This window comes from Vidua chalybeata, chromosome 1 (genome assembly GCF_026979565.1).
Source record: "Vidua chalybeata isolate OUT-0048 chromosome 1, bVidCha1 merged haplotype, whole genome shotgun sequence".
Taxonomy (NCBI): domain Eukaryota; kingdom Metazoa; phylum Chordata; class Aves; order Passeriformes; family Viduidae; genus Vidua; species Vidua chalybeata.
In genome coordinates, this window is record NC_071530.1 from 117,107,099 (window position 1) to 117,127,899 (window position 20,801).

Consider the following 20,801-nt stretch of genomic DNA (forward strand, 5'->3'; position numbering starts at 1 on the left):
TGGCAAAAAAGATTTGGTTGAAGCATTTTACTAATAAGGACACTAAAGAGGATATAAAGCTGTTACGAAGCCTTAGTAATGGACAACTCTTCTACTGCACTATTTTTGATCTATAGAAACAAGCTTCTGTCAAGATAAAAACTCAAGTGAGTGTTCATGGATGGTTTAGGGTAGGAGTGTTTAAATTAAAAAAATCAGTACTAGCTGAAGACTCAAAACCTCATCTTAATTAAGAGTGTTGAACATTTCATCATGACTGTCATTCCAGTTGGGGAGCTTGAGGTGTCTCTGGCTTTTCTCCCCAGAGAGTGTGTAGGGACAAAGAAGATAGGGAACCCTAGTGAAGTCTCCTGGGAGGCTGACAGTGGGTTTTGGGTGTGCACAGATGGGGTTTTAGTGTTCAGCTGTGTGACAGCAAGAGGGAGACAACACTGTCATTGCTGCTCACTCTTGGCAGAGATTAGATCTCTGTTACAGACAAAACTCATGTGCTGTCTGTTCGATTGATGGATTTTCAGTTGAACACGAATCATTGCCTTCACTGAGAGCAAAGCAAGAGTGATAAATGCATTTCTTCGCTGCTGTATGTAGTGTATGCATTCATGTACAGCTCAGCTGAGAATTTCTTCCCACACACCTCTTATTCATCCTCGCATCCTTTTGATCACCATCTCTCTTGGGAGACTACACACCCTTAACTTCTAATTCTCCCCACTACTGTGTGTTCGTTTGCTCCAGGTGATGCCATCAGCTGCTACCAGCTGAGATGTGCACAGGGATTGATCATGCACTGGATGTGGCTGTAGGCCTTCTGCAATTTCTAGACATTACAAATTACTAATTTTATAGCAGTAGTTAAATATAATCTCTTCTGAGCATATGCACTAGTAAAATTCAACTTGCAGAAATTAAACCTGATGAAAAGGTTGGGTTTGTTTCTTTGAGGTTTAGACCCCCTCACCTTCTCCTCCTTCCTGAACTACCTTATTTTTCCCAAAGGGTTTAAAAAATTTAATTTTTGTAAGTAATGCTCCAGAATCTTCTCTGACATTAAAATAGGAGGAATGCTAATCAAATAGTACTTTAGTAAATAGAATTAAGATAATATAAAGCAAAATCAGACCAAATATGAGTTTTAATGCTCACATCATGTAATCCATTTAACTCCCTTGGCCTTCACCCTTTCATTGAATCAGCTCTCAGAGGCAATTTTTTTTTTTTTTTAAAAAAAAGGTTTTAAAAACATTTTCCTCCTCTTAGTTTTTCTTGTGCCCTTTCCTACAGTAGAGGCTCCACTGAAATGTGTTTGATAAAATATGAACTTCTAATATGACCTCCTTATTCAAGTTGCTCCTCCCATCCTACTGGTCTCTCACTATAAAAAGAAATAATCACCAGGTTCAATTGTATTTAATACTCTTCCATAATGTTCTGCTCAAACAGCAACCTTTTGAATTTTTAATTACTTTGGCAATAAACCTGGAAACTAATTTGCTGTGAAGTTATGCAGTGTAATATTGAACAGAAACAACATTTCAGCACTTCAGAATAATGGCTCTGGACTTGGCTGGTGTTAGGTACTGTTAATCATTGATTTACTTGCTGTTGGGGGGCCTTTCAATGGTATTTGCAAACAGTATTTTTAATGTTGTGTTAGGCTGACATCAGAACGTGCAGGAGCAGAAAATCTGTGTGGTAGTTTCTGTATAGAATACAATGACTGCTTCCATGAAAAGTTAGAGAAGAATTAGCTATGAACTGTGAATTCATAATGATGAAGGTATGGCAAATAGAATTTTCTTTTTATTTGCAATTTAAATTTCTTAGACAAAAAGGTGACTTACAAAAGATGACTTAATATGTGCTCTCTTAAAAAAATAAAAAAGGAAAAGAAGGAAATTGAAGAGCAAAAAGGTGTGAAACTATTGTAGCTGAGGAGACTTTGTTGCTGTTTAGCCACAAAGAAGAGACTTTGATGTTCCAGATTCCATGTTCCAAAACTAATTTGTTGTTCACTCTGTTTTACTCTACTGCGTAAAGGTGTTGCATTGTGTAAGGTCTAATGAAAAATATGCTTCTTCTTGAAAAGAGAATTAACATGCACTAGCTTCATGGCACTATTTGAGCATAAGGTCAAGGTCATTCTGGGAAAAAAACATATGTAGAATAAATGGGACACAGATAAATGCCAGTGAAACTGCAAAATGTGTCATTCTGATGTTAATTAGTTTGTTTAGGTGATACAATCACATTGCTGAACAACTTAATCAGGAGTACATTCCAGATGGTGCAAAAATTGAATTTTATATCCTTTCAGGTGACATTTACAGTGGTTCAATTTATTATATGCAAGCATCGTTAAAATGGGTGTTTCAATCAAAACTGGTTTTCTTTTATAACCCCTAATGACTGCAAAATGCTGATATCTGGAGTGGAGGATATCATCTTCTTTATTGGTTTGAATCACTGAGGCTATATCTCTGGAGGTTTTTTTAATAATGCATTTAATACCATTAATATTAAATGGTTCTGAGAATAATGGGTATGATATATCTGCTTAGCTAAGAGCTGCACAGATACATTTATTATTACAAACATCACAGTCATATTTGTTTGGGTTTATTGGTTTAATTTATAGGATCTGTCTAAAGGAAAAAAACCCTAAAATTTTGACTTATGGCAAGGAGGTAAGTAACTCAAGTAGCTTGGAATATTTCTCCAATGAGACCTTTGGATATGAAAAAGTATTCCTGTGATTCAGGAATCCATGCTACAATGGCTAGAGATGCAGAGAGGGTAAATCCTGCATACCTAGGGTTTGTGTCTGAAGCCCAGGGCAAAAGGCCTGAAAAAGTCGTGGGTATTTACATGAAGAACCAGTGAATACAGAATAAGGAATGAGAGAATACAAGAGCAAGAAGGACTATCTAGTCATCAAGACCATTCTAATCTTGTGTTTCTGAAATAAGTTGAATTGTTCATGGAGTGAGGAAAGGAAATTTCCCTAAGTTGTGGTTTGGTTGTAAACAACTATGACACACTCATCTTCAGGTAAGGTGAACCTAGATTTCATTACTCAGGGGATTTTTATATCTACTTATTGACATTTGGAAATGTTTTGTAGTGATTATTATGCTCTTTTTGTAGAAATAGAAAGGCTGTTGCTGTAATTTCATTTTCTTTGCAAATGTGATGCCCTTCTGGTAAAACTGCAGTGAAAGACATTTTGATTATTTATTTAATCATATTCTTGTTTAGACATTAGATCAACCATATCTGCTGGCTATCCAGCAGCTTCTAACTATGAGATGAGTGACTCCTGTGTAGAGATTTTTGACCCATATATAAAGCAGTCTACTTATTTTAGTGCTACTGCCAGATCTATTTGTTACCCACTAAGGTCAAATTTATGTTTTTTGATAAAAACTTCTGTAAAGTGTTGTACTGTAGTGTACAACATTACTGCTGCAGTGTATCCTTTGAGATTTTAGTTCCAACAATTGCCAGGTAAGGACTTCTTCCTCATTATGGGGAAATCTGTAATTTCATTAGTCTTCTGATGAAGATTTAATTATTTAATTGATGTCTAGTTTGAAAGAAGTTCAACTGTTCTGAAGGGAGTTTCACACTGATTCATAGGTTGTTTGCTTGCGTTTTTTTCGTCCATTCGAAGACAATGCTTGTTAAGAAGAAAATGTAATTTAAAGTTTTTTTGGTAATTTGCACATGAGGCAGTCCTAGACCTTGATGAATGTACAAGACATTTGTTGTTGATGATGGTAGAATCTGAAAAAGTTATTATCATAAATTGTGGTGCTGATCTTATGGGATTTTTAAGCATGCTACATATTTCTTATGGGACTTCATAATTGTAAATCCTTAAATCATTAAGGTTGACAAATACTTCCAAAGTCATCAAGTTCAATCATTAACCTAACACTGCCAGGTCCACCACTAAACCATGTCCCCAAGGACCACACGGACACATTTCTTGAACATTTCCAAGGACAGTGATTCCACCACTTCCCTGGGCAGCATGTCCCAATACTTGACAACTCTACGAGTGAAGAAATTTTTCCTAATATCCCATCTAAATCTCACCTGGCATAACTTGAGGACATTTCCTTTTGCCACTTGTTAACTGGGAGAAGAGACTGACCCCCACTTGACTGCAGTCTGCTTTCAGGTAGTTGCAGTGCATGATAAGTTCTCCCCTGAACTTCTTTTTTTCCAGCTCCTCATTAGACTTGTGCTCCAGATCCTTCATTGGCCTTGTTACCCTTTTCTGGACTCACTCCAGCACCTCAATGTCCTTGAGTTGAGCGGCACAGAATTTAACCCAGCATTCAAGGTTTGGCCTCACCAGTGCTGAGTAGAAGGGGACAATCCCTGTGCTGGTCCTGCTCACCAAACCATTTATGATCCAAGCCAGGATGCCATTGGACTTCTTGGCCACCTGGGCTACCTGGGCACACACTGGCTCATGTTCAGTCAGCTGCTGACCAGCACTCCCAGGTCCTTTTCCACTGGTCAGATTACCAGCCACTCTGCCCCAGCCTGTAGAGCTGCCTGGGGTTTTTGTGACCCAAGGGCAGGACCCTGCACTTAGCCTTATCAAACCCCATAAAAATAGCCTAGGCCCATCAATCCAGACTGTCCAGACCCCTCTATAGATATTACTTAGATAGATGTGTTAACATGGGCTTATTTTTAAACTGGAAAAGAAATATAAAAAGCAGGTTATTGTTTATCATCTGTAGATGTCATCCAGGTGACTGCTTACATCCTTTGGGATGCATAAACTCTAATTTAGAGGAAAAGCAAAGGAGAAACCTTGGTTTACTTTTCAGAGATCTACATTTGACAACCAAGGAGATTTTTCCTAACTACACAGATCCTCTATATCCACTCAGAATTTTCCTTATTCTCCATTCTTTTTTAGTGTCTTGTCATTAGATGTACATAACCCCAAGCATTCTTTGTTAACATCTTCCTTAAATTACTTCTTTCCAGGAGTCTGGTGTAGTAGTTTTGCCTTTGATTTTTACAAACCTTGTAACTGTGGTGTTCCTATCTGAAACCGACTTTCTGCAGATATTTCAGAAGAGCAAGTGGAAGGAAAAAAAAAACTGCACTTCAGCTCCTATTAAGTGGTTCTTTCTTGGTGAACAATATGGCAGTGTCCCTGCCTTTACTCCCTATATTAATTTCTTTTGAAGGCTTCAGCAAACAAAAAGCTCTAGTTCAATAGTATAACCTTGGGTAAGCCTTAAACGTATTTCCAACGTGTCTGTTTTGGCAATCTTTTCTTCTTTTGTAGAATGCTTAATGTTTGTGTTGTGTTAAACTGTCTTAATTAAAAGAAGATTTTTGATTCTGTAAGGTCATAGGAAGAATTCTCATGATCTTTGTGGTTTGAATCTTGGAGCAAGTTTACCTCCTAAATCTGGTTTTCGTCGAATAATTTATTTAACCTCTATAAGGTGAATGGGTTTTGAGAACTACTTTTCAATTGCATAAGGGAATTGGAGGGATTGTTTCTTCTCTAGGTTATTATACTTTCTTTCTTTTTCAGCTGTCCTTCAGGGAAACTCCTTGCTTAGGTTGTGATGTGACTGAATTTGTTATTCATGAGTATCAGAATTCCTTTGAGCAGACTTCTTCAGTTTGGATTAATGGGGAAAGGGTGAGAGAATCCTATTGGGGATTAAGCTGCTCTCGTGCCCTTTGCTTTGCTAGGAGGTTTATTGTCTGAGTGTCTTTAGTATAGAAGGAATAATGGTGGGCTTCTTGACCTATCCAGTCAAATGGGGAAGGCAGAAATGTTGGAAGAGAAGTCACAGGAATGGCAAGAGTGCCTGATTAACACTGTCTTCCAAGAGCAAATGCTGCTTGTGAGTAAATTTATTGTCTCTGTGTCATAGCAGCATTGGATTCTGTACACTTAGATTCCCTCTCTGCTTATAGCTTTAGAGAGCATGTAAAAGTTCTTTAGAAGTTCTTTAAAATGTTGTTTTGAACGAGGTATTCTATTCCAGGGGGAGAATATGTTGAATATATTCTACCCATCTGCAGAGGATTGCTGCTCTGTGTTACTGTGTTACTTGGAGGCTTTTTTTTTTTTTTTTTAGGGCTTCCTTGGTAGATCAAGAGCTCACTCATGTTTGATTTGGAAGTTTTGGCTGAAGATTTTCGTTGTTTATCTAAAAAAGTTTGAAGGCTTGGATAGATTTTATGCTGAGACAGTTCAAACTCTCTGAATTGCCTACTGAAGTCTGTCTAGTTCTGCTTCAAGGGGCATAGCTGTTATTCCTCAACCCCTGATTACTTATTTGCAGATATAACACAGTTGATTCACTTTACTTTTACTTTCTGTGAATTATCAATGATATCCAGACTTCTTTCAGCTTTCTTTTCATTCAGTTTAGTAATTTTCTTCAGTTTGATCAGATATGACCAAACTACTGGCCAGCTTGCCAGGACAGATTATTTTCCTTTTGATCTATGTCATCTTGACTAAATTGATGTTTCTTTATCTGTTACCAGGGCATTCACAAGTACTCTTATTTTTTCCACTTCAAAGGTGGGTCGTTGGATAAAAGTCAGTGAAGAAAAAGCTGTGTACATGTCTAGCTGTGAAGGAACTGATTTTCACTAGATCTTCATCTCAAACACACTTGTACATTGTTTAACTTCAGAGCAGTTCATGCTGTGTTGGGACCATTTTCATGTGCTTCACATTTACCCTGATTTGCAACTTTTGTTTGCTTCAGAGTATCTTCTATCCGTATGTCTTGTTTTTCCATGAGGTAGTTATTTTTATTCGTAAATGTTCTAGGCATGTGGATAATGTGTACTCTGAAAACATTAGCACAATCAGTCTAAACAGTTAATTTGGAAAAGCCAACATTTGTTAATAACTGCTTTTTAATTAGTACTTCTTGATGTTTTTATCTATTTTAAATTGCATATATTTTATTCTTATGAATCAACTGACTCCCTGATTAGGTAAAAGTATACTTTATATAATGGTGTTAGAGTTGTGATTCCCTTTAAAAATGAAAATAACTTTGTGGCATCATTTTCTTTGAAAACTTCTTACTTTACTCTGATAGAATATGCTAATCCTTGTGCAAATGTCTACATCTTAAAATATGCTTGGGACACAAATTTGCCTTGTTATTATACATGAAATAACCAAATGGTTTTAAAAGGTATTTAGAGGGTTTTAAAATGTTCCTAGATTTTGTATCCTAGGATATTAATTTCTGAATGTCTAAGTAAGATCACTTTTTATATCTGTAGCTAGGCAGCTTGCTTAAACATCCCAGGATCATGCTAACTGTCATCCAAACATTTTGTTTTTTAGAATGGAGTTTACAGATCTGTGTCATGACTTGTATTTCCTCTTTCCAGGCTCTATAATTTTGCTTGTGCCTGCCTATAGTTTAATAGATTTTGTTTCACTGATCCCAGCTTACCAAGTAGTCCAGATGGCCCTGTACAGCTGCCTGCCTTTTCATTATTTACCCTCCTCCCTCTCTTTGTGTCATCCGCAAATACATCCACTGCAAGCAGGGATTTTTTATGTACTTCTAGATCACTGATGAAAATGTGGAATAGCATCAGAACATGCATCAATCCCAAGGGAGTCCTGCTAGAAACACTCTTATTCAGCTATGATTTTCCATTGAAAACTATGTTAATTAGCTAGTTTTAAATCTATTTAAATTTCGGGCCATTAAAGTGTACTGCCATTCAATTTTTTTTTCAATAAGAATGTTTTGTGAATGCCTTATAGATCTCTAAGTATATTCCCTTCTTGCAGCTCCTATCAACTCAGCATTTAACCTCTGGAAGCAATGAAATACAGTTTGTTTAACAGGTCCTAATGTCTTAAGAAATATTATTGACTGACATCAATTATACTGCTTCTGCTGGATCTCCAGCATGTTTTTAAGCCATTTTTCTTCTGTTGGCTTTGGGACTAAAGCTAGATTAATGATCCTTGAACCATTGCATGTGTATTTTCTGTAACTTTTATAGGCTTTAAAGTTTTTCAGTCTCATGCAGTTCCAGAGATTTATTAAAAATTAACTTATTTGCATTCATGGATCTCAATACCCAGTGCTTTTATGTGGTTGCTAGCTGTCCAGGCCTAAAGATTGCCTGTGAGTTATAAATTCATAGACCTCTTACTAGTGGTTTAGAAAATGCTTGTTCCTCCTCTTGTCATTTTTTATTAAAAAAAAAAAAAAAAAAAAAAAAACAAAACAGAAGAATGTATTAAATGGTCTACTTCTTTTGCCTCTTCAAAAAAAAATCACAGTAAACATCATTTAGAAGGTCGATATTTCCTATTGTTCGTAATAAGCTTAATGAACAACTTTTTGCTGCCTTTAACCTTGCTACCATGGATCCCACCTGACTTATTTTTCTTCACCATTAAATATTCTCTCCTATATATCTTCTAATTTATATTGACTGAAATAATTTTGCCATTTTTATTCTTGTTTCTTGAGGAACAGGATGACACAATCAGTGTATTTTTCTTTTGGTTTTGTCTGACACTGAAAGCTTTTGTACCCATTGATAGAAATATTCACAAAGGATGAATGTTTCATAATTAAATTGTTGTATATATGTGCTGTTAGAAATGATAAAAAGTATACAGAAAAGAGGGTGGGCAAAAGGACTTTTCTCATGCTGCCAAGGAAAACATTGCTGCAGTCTCTCATTGGAAGCTCTAGATTGCTGTCTTTAGTTTAAACCAGAGGGAGGACCACAGTGGAGGAAAACAGAAGGAAATGCTTTTGTATTCCTTCCCAGTTTCTATCAGTCATCCACAGCATCCTAGTTCTGAACCTGGAACATTCTTTAACTTACTGAGCCCTGAACCTCCATGTGCCATTCACCTAAAGTCTTCACAGCCATCCTTCCTGTATTGTCCCTGAACAAATTCTCTTTGAACAAATGTGTTGTCCCTCATTGAGAAGTCTTTCCTGTGTTCTTAATTTGCACAAACTCTGCTTCAGAAAGGCAACGAGAGCATCACCCCTCCAAAGAGGTGCTATAGCTTAAAGCACATGGGTAGTGTGTGCACACTAAGTCGTTATTGTCCTGACACATTGTGTATTCCTACTGCTTAGGCTTCCGTGTGGGGGCTTTTTCTGCTGCTTCAGTTGCAAGATTAACTTAAAATGCATGAGTGGTCTAAACTCAATAAAATTACTCACATGCTTACCATGCATTTAAGTAGTTTGCAGGATCAGCATCAAAATAAGAGGCAATCCAAAGACCTCTCCACTTCTCATATATAAAGTCTGAGAGTGGAAGGAGGCTTTAATATAAAAGCTGAAAAAAACCCTAGGAATTTATCAGGTACCAAAATCTTGTCTTATGCAATGAAGTTGAAATTCTAAGGTTTGACATACACTGTGTTAAATAAGTGCTTTGTATTGTTATATCTATATCATTCTGTTTGTGTATTATGCACATTACAATATTGCCTAATAGTATCTCTTAACAGCCTTTTCAAGTAATCTAGGTTGCATTTGCTTGTATTGATCTTGTATATATTATTGTGGCACCTCTTCTGTGATTCTGTTGTGCTTTTGCTTTGTAACTTCTCCCAGTAGATAATAGAAGGTGAGAGAAATTAAATGAATTTGAGTCAAAAAAAGTCAGGGGAGGATATGTAGATGTATGAAATTTGTGTTATATGTTTCTCTTTTTTTAAGCAAACATCTGCCTTAGTTTACTATTTCAGTGCATTTCTGAAACATTCAGTATTTTAAAAGACAAATCGTCCTTATAAAGGAGAATAAAAAATCACTACATGTTACAGCCACTCTTAGAACCCAAAAAGGATTTAGAGATGAAGAAATTTGTATTCTATTAGGATTAGTATTAGATTTGTGTGAAAAAGACTGCACAATATGTTGCTTTTTATGTTCTGCAGCTTAGTCAGTACAGTTTGTCCTGCTACATCACATCACCAAGGTTGTGAATAGCTTAATAAATAATCTTTCTGACATAGATTGCCTTTTAATTTAGTACTTGCATTTTGAGTCCCTTTATTAGCATGGAACTATAAATGTGTTTCTGTGTTTAAATGTTTTGCCAACAGTAAAATAAGTTAGTGCATTGAATAAGTATGATCTAATATTTCATGGGGTTGTGTTCTTTCTAGCAGAATTATCACTTCATTTTACTTGTAATTCCACTTGCCTTAATAGATTTCTTTTTCAGTCCACTGAGTGATTAAGTCAGGTTGCACTGTAGATGAAAAGAAGCACAGGAGATTACAAGCTGCAGGATGATAAACAAAAGTTATGACATGATAGTTATTCATAGTACTGAAAACCAAACATAGTGTTCCAATGCTTGCACATTTTTCTGTATGGGCTGTTGGTAAATACCATTTTTAGGAGGAAAAAACTCCCGGGTTTTCATTTTGCGAATTGTTGAAATTTCAGAGTTCTTGGCTTTCTGCTGAGATAGTATAAACTGACACGGCTAAAGAAAAATACATTGAAACCTTGATCATGTATATTAGACCAAAGGTTGACCTTGTTGTCTAATGAAAGGTAAGATACTTGTGTGCAAAGTAACATCAAAGGAGAGAATGGGCTTTGTTACCTGTTCTGAGGAGGAAGCCCCTGGAGGGGAGTGATGTAAAGCTTGACATCTACAATATGTTTTTAGGGGTGCAGTCACAGGTTTCACACAGGTCTCCCATGGGCTAGAATGGAGTGTGTTCCCTTGAAGACACTGCCTCAGTGGCAATGCTGGGAAGGAAACTGTCTCTCAATGAGTCTTGCTGCCTTTCCAGAGAGGTATCTTGTCTATTCAGGGCTTCTCCTACTATGTCTTTCCGTAAATAAACTAAACCTCTTTCCATCTGCAGTCCCACCTTTGCGGCTCTCTGTTCTGTCTCCCGGCTCCGGGCAGCTCCGACGCCTGGAGCAGCACCGCTTTCCTCCGGAGACCGGGTTCACCGCTTGTTCCCAGGCGCCGTGCGCTCCGGGGAGGTGGGCCGGCCATGCTTTGTACTGCCACGTGTGAGGGATGTTGGTCAAGAGGCGAAGGAATGTCCAATTCACCCACGTGGCGGCTGAAAGGCTTTAATAGCTGCGGTGAGCCGCGGCGGAGAGACTGCGACCCGCACTCCCAGCGCCCGTGTGGGGGAAATGGCGCTGAGATCGGGGAGGCGCGGGTTTTATCAGGGACGGGGTGAGGGGAGCAGGAGCCCCCCTGCCCAATGGGGACAGGCGCCCCACAGGGACGTGACTGGGGCAGACCCCGGGCTCTGGGGTGAACAGGGTCGCAGGATCAGCGTGACAGGCACAGAATTCTCAGGACGGGACAGGGAGTGGTTACAGCAGTGACGGGGGGAAGCTCCAATAGCAGGCAGCCTGGAGCGAACCACCACGGGGAAGGGGAAACACGGGGGTACACAGAACTCGGCTAGCTAACATAGATCAGAACCCCTAATCTGAACCCAAACCCGGGATGCAACACCCGGGTACCAGCGTAGAAGAAAGTTTGCTCTGGTGATCTTTTTCCATTGAGCACTGTCCACCAACTCATGCCATTGCTTTTCAGCCTGAGCTGTGTATTTTTGATATATTTATTTTATCCCTTGCTTTCCAGACAGCCATTGCTTAGGTGCTTGACTCATGGAAGACAATCTTGGCTTCACTGTGTTTTTAAGAGGGACATGGGTACTGTAGTTTTCTGGATCACCATGTTGCAGGTGCCAGTGACTCTGAGGTACCTGATGTACTATACAAACATAGTCTATTGTATATGTTGGGGGTTTGGAAAAACCATTCTCCACTTACCCTTGATGAGTAAGATCAGATATATTACAGATGTTTGGTACCAGGACAGACTTTCAGTTTTATGCTTGAGAAGAAAAGTCAAATATTAGATTTATATTTATCTAGTAAAAAGGCACACTACAGTTTCCTGAAATCAATGACTCTGAAAATTGCCCAAATATTGAATGATATGCATGAATAATTTAAGAATGTTTTGTTAAATGTGCAGAAGTCAAGTTATCCTTGCAGTGAGACTCATTGCAAATCACCAGCAATTTACTGCGTTTCTGAAAATCACATGCAGCAATTTACAGAAAAGATTGGGCCTGTTACTATACATGTGACATTTTCTTGATTTAAACTGTCATTCTGAAAACTGTTTACTGACAGTCAGAGTTTGGAATGAGGTTATAAAGTTTACTGAGGAATTCCTTACCACTTGAGGTTGAACTATATTTCTGCTTGGATAGAAAAGAGCATGTAGGCCTCCTACTACAACTGAAGTATCAATGCATGCAAATTAGCACTTTCAAGAGAAATTATACATGATCTTTTGGGACATTCGTGTGCTGTAATAGTGTATGGTGCTGGTGCTGTGCTGACATTTTACATCTCATAAAAAGGAATGTATTTCCAACATATTTGACTGTAAGCGCTACATACACGTGCACTATAGTGATATGCAGTAGCTTCATTTTTGGTCTCTATGTAATGGTTATCAAAATAGTTTCTGAAGATGATCTGCTGCCTTCCAGAATGTTGGGATAGAGGGGTGAATATTCATCTTTACTCTTTTTTTTTTTTAATTGTTAACTAAACTAGGAGTTGTTCTACCAACTTAGTTCCTGTTACATTTCCATGGCATGTAGACATGCAGTATATGCCATAAGGAATATTTTTCATCACTGTCTTCACTGCCTTCTCTTTGACATTCTGAGAGCAGTTTCAGTATAAGTATACAAATATATAAGACACTCACTGTGGTTCTCTAGTAACCTTCAGAAATGAACATGCACTCAGACATGCATTACTCTAGATACCCTGATGTTCCTCAGAACTTAATTTTAACATCAAATAACTTCTGCTCAGGTTCCCTCTCTTATAAACAGTTTCAAAGTGCTTTCTAGTGTAGTCACTCAACCACACCTGGCCAGTTTTGCAGGCTATTCTGGATAAGTCCTTAGTACGAAGAAGTCATTGCAGTTGAAAGAAAGCTGGTCAGCCTAAAATTATATTGCCTGAAATATTGTGGATATCATGTCCACGTGAATAAACCCAGAAATTAACAATATTGAAAAGAGACTCTTCCCTTTGCCTTTTCTCTGTGAATACACCAAACTGTTTTTTTCTAGGAGATGGAAACAAAGAAGAATGTCTCATAGTGCTGCTTACTTTGAAACTTATTTGACCAATATGATTCAGACATTAAAGAAGAAAGTGATCATAAACATTGGAGAACATTTGAGGAAATGCACTGTAACTTGGAAGTTCAACATTTTCAGAAGAACCTCTTGTGAAAAGGGTCTCAGATAGTACCATATAAGAAAGAGACAAAGGAAAACATGCAGACCACTGGGATCTGAATTACATGTGCAAGTGCATTGGAGAAGATCCAGAGACAGCTCTGTTCACCTGTATGAGCCAGGAATGCCCAGGACCTGATGAGCACTTGTGTTATAGGCAGATGGTTAAAAGAGACAATAGAACTGTGTGGCAAACTTAACAGAGATAAGAATAAAAAACAATGGGCTTCCCTGTAAACCAGACAAGCTACAGTTGTTGCAGTCAGGTGACAGTTTGGTCTTCTGGAAACAGGGACCAAGATTGGTCATTGCCAAATCAGGCATTGCCATTCCTGTTACTGCAGCCAAACTGGAGAAAGGTTTCAGCCAGCAGGCATTTTGGGAACACATCTGACAGTGGATTTGAGTTTGTTTACATGGAATTAATGGATACTGGTGTTATTCTCTAACAGTGAATTCAGTGTTTCATATGCACTCTATTGGTATTAGTGCCCATTTGTATTAGTGTTCATTAATAGAGCTAGGCTGGGATTTCATTGCCTTCTTCAGTTGTGCTGTGTGGCATTGTCTTTGGAATTCTGCTTTTGTGAAGAATTTGGTGAGGGGGGAAAAAAAGCAAGTGATGAGGCAAAAAAGGCAAGCATCAAGGGAGAAATCAGTTCTCTTTCCTCTTAAACAGCTTTGTAGGAAGAGCACACTAAACCAATAAGGTTGAAACAGAGAGTAGTTGATACTGGGATATTTCATTAAAAATAAGTTCTTTAGAATATTCATGAAAAAATAGAGGGAGAAATAGAATGAATGGAGTAATCCTTCTGTAAGTAAAAGTCTAGCTTCAGAGGGAACCTGGATTATTCATCACACTAGACTAGACAGCATGTTGAAAAAATGTCAGTTAATATGTGGGGATCTAATTGTCTCTCGCTGATATGTTAGTCGCTTTCTCTGTAGTAAAAAGCCCCCAGTCCCTGATATTTTGAAAATGCAAAATCTTTACAACACACTTTCTTGCTATGACATTTTACTGATGCATCTTTGATTCATAATTCAGTTCTAGTACCCCAGATACATACCTGCCTACATGCAGAAAGGCTCCTCTTCCCTCTTGCTTTATTAAAAGCTTTATTTTTTATTTCTGTGAGGTAGGTGTACAGTCCACTTAGTTCTGTTTTCTTTGGTGGAATGTTAGTCTGGTCTGCCTGGATGAGACCTTGTGACAACACAAAGCTACCACAGTGCTAATGGTGATACAGAGTTCTGCTGTTGTTCTCCTGCCTCACACGTAAGTACAGAAATTTACCTCACAGGGTGCCAGTACAAGTTATGCAGCCTCCTGGGGAATTCAGTGATGCTCCTTTGTGGATAAGCAAGGCACAAGCGAACTCTGCCTGAAGGTGTCCTAGAATCATTTTTTTATTCCTTGCATTTCAAATCAGCCTACTCCAAATTAGTGTCTCCTTTCATCTCTGGTTTGCCTGAATGGCAACCTTCACTCAGTTTTTTCTCAAATAGGAAAGCTGTGGCAGTTCTTTAATAAATTACTGGTTTTATTTACATTTTAGCTTCCATGAGCAAAACCAGAAAATGTTAGAATTTATATCACAGGAATTAACACTTGAAGTGGTCAGTGAATGCAGATTAATGGCATTCCATTATTATGGTATTACCTGAGTTATTTCATTAGTCAGATCAATATTACACAAACGAGTTCAATCTGGCCTGTGAAATCTTTCATCAGCTTTTGATTTTTTTCACAAATATTGAAAGACAGCTTTAAATTGTATCTGCTACACTAAGTATTTTACCAGGCAGGCCTCAAGTATGGAGCATATCTGGACAACATGTTATTTGCAAAGCCATAAGATCTGACATGATAACAGAATCATTACTTTGAATTATGGGGAAGAAACACAGTTTCTTTACTCATATTATCTTAAAAAAAATAAATCTAAACCTACTTTTCTCATTGAGAAGCACTGAATTCAAATCTCTAGCTCATTTGAACTGCTTTAAACTAGCTTTATTTCCAGTGTTAAATCTAAACAAGGGAGATGGCCAAATTAATTTTTGTAAACACATTTTTTAATTAATATTAAATACTTTGTTCACTTGTGTGAGCTCATTTGCTTTGTCTTTCTGATGCTCTACAAATGCAAGTCTCTCCAAATAACCATCCCTGAGCTGTTTGTTGTTGGTCTCCCTCTCATTTTTTGCAGTGCCTTATGCAGTTCTTGGTCACCTGTCATGAACAAACACAAGGTATTTAAACAGATACTTGTGAGTACCAAATAACACCACAAAAAAAAAAAAAAAAGCAGTAAGTTAAATTGCTACCATATTGCCCTTTCTCAAGTATAAATATTTGACTTAAAGAAAATTTGACTTAAAAATCAATTTGATTGAAACCTGTTTATTTAGAAGAACTTGGTTTAAAAAAGTTAACTGTACCATTGTGACTAAATGCATCCTAACAATACAGTTGGGGATTCTTTTATGTTTCTCAGTCTATACATGCACCACATCTGATTTTGATCTGAGCAAGGTGCAGACAACTTTTACTGTGAATTTAGCATTCTTTTAAAATACGCTGGAATCCTCAGCTTCAAAATGTGCTGTAATAAGAAGCAATCCTGCAGAGAAGCTATTTTACTTTTAGTTTCATTACCATTTGAAATGAAGACATGTCAAAACAACATAATAAAAAAAAAATCATGAGTGAATATTTATTAATTACTGACTTGTTTGAAGATTCCTGGATTTTTGTATGTAACTAAGAAATAGAGCAGCATCTTGTGGTATTCTCTATCAATGTTTTTAAATGTGATGCTTTAAAATGTTCTGTGACACATAATTTATAACTTGTTACTGTCAGCTTCTGATTCCTTGCTTTGTTTTAGCTTTGTTTCTTTAGTGGATGCAAGGAGGATCTTATTTTATCTGCTTCCATGAAAAAGAACAAAAATAGAACCAAGAGACTTTGTGGAAAACTCAGCTTTGTACAGACTGTTTTCTTCTATCTGTGGATTTTTGTTTGAGTATGTCAGGCAATATCTTCCCCTAGAATCTTTGAGTGCTCTCAACCCTGACATTTTATCATCAGTTTTTGTATTGGAAAATGTAAGCTGCTTTGACATCTTGCGATCAAATATTTTTTAGGGGCATGAGTCATCTGGGGTCAATTCACTTGGGAAAATACTTTTTGATGAATGAAGAAGGTTAAAAACTGCTGAAAAATATCAAAAAGCATATTTCTAATTTCAGTAGTTTGGGATTACAAGATCTTTATGAAAATAACCAAATGTACCATGAATTTTTAGGACATGTTTTAATGAACAAATTAAATAATTTTGTCATGTGTTGCCTTTGAGCATATTGTATGAACTCAGGAGTTCTGCTATGAAAATGAAAGAGAACATTATGAATGAAAAGCAGGATGTGGTGGTGGTTGTCAACTCCATGTGAAGGTGGACAAATAAAGTGGTTTGAATTTAGTTTGTTATTATCTTTATCGAGACTTCCATTGCTCATTCTACCCAATCAGTAATCTTTGTACACAATACAAGCATGTGTCTGAAGATAGGGAGAACACTATAAATTCATCAGATTGCTAATTTTTTTGAAAGTGTCATATAGGACTTCTATTTGAAGTACATAGTACTTCATATACATACTACATAGCAAATTAAAACAATATTTGCATTTTCTACCTAAATAACAGGCTTATATTACATTCTGGAGAAGAGAAAACAATCAAGAAGATGCATAAGTGGAATCCCTGAGTAAACATGTTTAAGTTGGGACAGGTTTGTGAGGGGTTAAGGGACCAGGAGCACAAGCTTTAAGGATACTGTTCTCTAGAGACCATTCTTGGTCACAATGTGGTTCCTGATTATGAGCTATCCCAAATCATGTCTTCAAAATATTTTTCCAGAGTCAGTTTTTTTTTTTTTTTTGGCTTAGAATTCCTTAATTACATACAGGTATGATAAATTAGTGTTTGGAGGGGTTAATGTTTATTTTTATAGAAAAAATTTTAATGCTTACTTTTAGAATAGAATGGAATAGAATCTTTTCTTTGGAAAGGACCCACAATTACCACCTAGTTCAACTCCCTGACCAATTCAGGGCAGGTGAAAAGTTAAAGGTTGTTGCCAATGGCATTTTTCAAAAGCTTCTTAAACACTGACAGGCTGGGGGCATCAACCGCCTCTCTAGGGAGCCTGTTCCAGTGTTTGACCACTCTCTCAGTAAAGAAATGCTTCCTAATATCAGGTCCAAACCCCCAGTGGCACAGCTCTGAACCATTAATAAAATAAAACAGAACCACAAAAAACAAAAAATAAAGGAAATAAAAACTAACAACAAATTTAAGAAACAAACAAAATACCCCACAAACAGGAAAACAAACAAACAAATAAAAAAAAAGTCTTGATAGTTTCAGTGTAATTAGATTCACTTGATGGAATGATGTGCTCTCACTTCACAGACACATCTACATATATGAAACATAGAGGGAAGGTTTATCTGAAATTTGATCTTATATTTACTCTATCAAAAGTAACCTTTTTGGATATGGCTAACTGGGAGTAAGATGTTTCTGAATTGTTCATAATCTTAATTGAGAAAAATCCATTGGTTCTCCAATTATTTTCTAGCAAGTCTTATTAAGGCAGATGTTTTTTGTTGCTTTTCTGGAATTTTTCATTCTTTTTTCTTGTGATTTGAAGTTCAAGAAAGTTCAGTCAGTTTTAGAAGACTTGGGACTTTTGTATTTTATACAGTTATTTTATATCAGAAAATGTTTTATATAACATGTAAAGTCTCTTCTGGGGCATACTAAGCAGCAGCCTTGTAACTGTTACAGCTGAAAGAGAGTGAAGAATATAATTTCAATTTTACTAGAGTGTCACCATTCCCACCCATCAAGCTACTGACACTCCTTTTCTATACTGAAATTGTGGATATATCAAAATGTGGTCCTAGAAAGGCTGAAATTTACATTTTTGGGGGGTCAATGATTAAAATAATGAAAGGTGCAAGTTAGTAATCTGAGAACCACAAGATACATTTACCTGAAAGGTCAGGTAAATGGAGGAGCTGGTGCAGAAAGCTGTGAGGCTGGGCATTAATTCCAGCCAGTTTCTTGGTATTGATTACACAGATTGCAAGTGCTTATTTGTAGGCCAGAAGGCAGATACAGCTCTTTGCAGATCATTTGTCTCCTTTTGTTTCTTAAATTAATATCACAGATTTGAAAACCTGTGGTAATGAAATTGGCCTGTTAATTAGGCCAGTCTTTAGCAGTAAGGTTTTGATGTCTTATTGTTTTTCCAGCACAGTTAACAGCAGCCTTGTTAAAATTCATGCTCATTTTTCTTTTGCAAAGATGCCTATCATGGAAATACTTATAATGATGTGAGGAATAAACACATTCTGTGCTTGATAATCAGTTTAATGTTAGATTTTAGGGAAAAAAAATGCTGATTTTCAAAGTCACTTTTTATCTGGATGTCTTTAACCTGCTGTTTTATACAATTGCATTAATATCTTACATGGGAAAAAAAATGTTTTTTTTTCTTTATTTTGAACATTAGGCAATATTTTGAGTGGTACTGTATTGTGATAATTTGATGCAGCTTTCCTTGGTACAGTTAGTTTTTTCTGATTATTTTGCAGGTTTTTTCCAGAACAATGGAAGAGATTACTTACTATTTTTAAGTCTAAAAAAATTAAGGCATAGCCAAGAAATGAGAGGAGGAGCAAGGATGCCAATGAAAGATACACTTAGACTTTTTGTTAAGTGTTTTGTGAGGAAGAAGTTCTGTTTGATGTACATTATTTTTCTTGTTTGACATCTGCCTTGAATTAGAAGACAACTATTTAATTTTTTTTCAATTTTCTAGTAGGTTGTGACTTCATGATAAAAAATAAATAATATCATTTTGCTTTGTGTTAAATTCTGAAGTTAGCAGTAGAAATCAATTATGAAATTCCATCTGTGTCGACATTTCATTCTGTGTGCTGTGTACAGCCCTTGCAGTTCACACTCAGTGATGTAACCTTTCATTACCCTCTCATATTTGCATCCTTTAGGTCACTTATATTAGTATTGCTTAATTTTTGCAGATTTTTATTGGAGTGAATGATATTTACATCAAACAGAGGCAAAGCTTAAGTCAGAAAACAGGAGTGGATTTATTAGAAGGATAAGTGATCCCTCTACAGTGTTAAGTCAGAAAACGTTTTTACATCATGAAATATTGCATGTTTTGAATCTCCCCCAGGAGAGCTGAATGCAGTCAAGTGCAGAAGGTATAACTGGTCACATACACAGATTAAAAAAGCATTTTTGAAATCACTCTTTTTTTCCCCCTCTGTGTGCTACTGAGATATTGTGATCTTCCTTTAGGAAACATCCATGATAGTATGTTATTTTAAAGCAGCTGGAAGGGGTAGAAAATATTGTTGGAATTTAAGCATAGTTTAAATAAACTACTCAGAATAAAGGAATCTGTTAGAAAATGCTTTTGTAAAACATATTAATAAGCCTATGACCTTTTCACAGCCTATGGCCTTAGGTATACTCAAAGATAAATATTATGTCTATCAACTCAAGCGAGGAAATAAGCTACTTATTCTTTCCTTGAACAGCTAAAGAATAGGTTTCCATACTTGGCTCACATTTTCTGAAAAATATTGTGATTAAGAAGATTGAATAGATAATCTCCCTCAAACCTCAGTTTTAAATTATTTTAAAGGTGCTATAGCAGAAATTGCACACTAGGTTTAACTGTAATGATTTCTAAATTTCTACTGTACATTTTACATTGCTTTTTCCACATTCAAACTTTTCTACTCTTTGTAAATCATAGAAGATTTCAATAAAATCTCATATTTGTCTGTCAAAGTAACTTTGCTAATTTAAAGTTCTGTCTCAGTGGCATTGTTCTTCCATTTTTAATGAATCTTTACAGATGTCATAGTTTCCGTATTTGGTTTATTATTTTTCCTCAGGATTTTCAGAGGAATTTTTCCTGTTTTTCAGATATACTATAGTATAATGAGGCTCTTGGATTACAAATCCTTTAGCTGTGATCCAGGCAATGTGAGACACACCCAGCTGGTATTTCCTAGGCCAGCCAGGTGAAGCAAATATCTCAGAAAATAATCCAGGAACAAGTAGTGTCCAATGGGACATCCTGTTAAGGGTATTTCCATTTGTGAGCTAACCAGTAAAAGGGGGCTGGATTAAGGAAAGGGAACATAAAAGATACTTAGACACCAAGTGCAATCTTTTGAAAAACTCGTGGTCCTGTCATGTGATCTCCTTCATAAATTAAGCAATTTGTTACGTATCCTGTGATTGTGTGATCCACTCTTGTGTTATTTTGCCATATCATAAAATACACAAATGTTATGATCCACATACCGCATAATTGTTTGCAGTTGTGAA

The 20,801-nt window shown here is 36.6% G+C and overlaps 1 protein-coding gene and 1 long non-coding RNA gene across 5 annotated transcripts in view; both read left to right on the top strand.

The window, feature by feature from the left end:
• NKAIN3 (sodium/potassium transporting ATPase interacting 3) overlaps positions 1-20,801 on the top strand; it is a 339,758-nt gene that overhangs the window by 173,848 nt on the left and 145,109 nt on the right. The gene's annotated exons all lie outside the window — the stretch shown is intronic.
• Positions 14,644-19,351, top strand: LOC128799591 (uncharacterized). The gene is made up of 4 exons (XR_008434773.1): positions 14,644-14,742; positions 15,565-15,607; positions 17,067-17,151; positions 19,025-19,351. It is a non-coding gene; the product is annotated as an uncharacterized LOC128799591 (long non-coding RNA).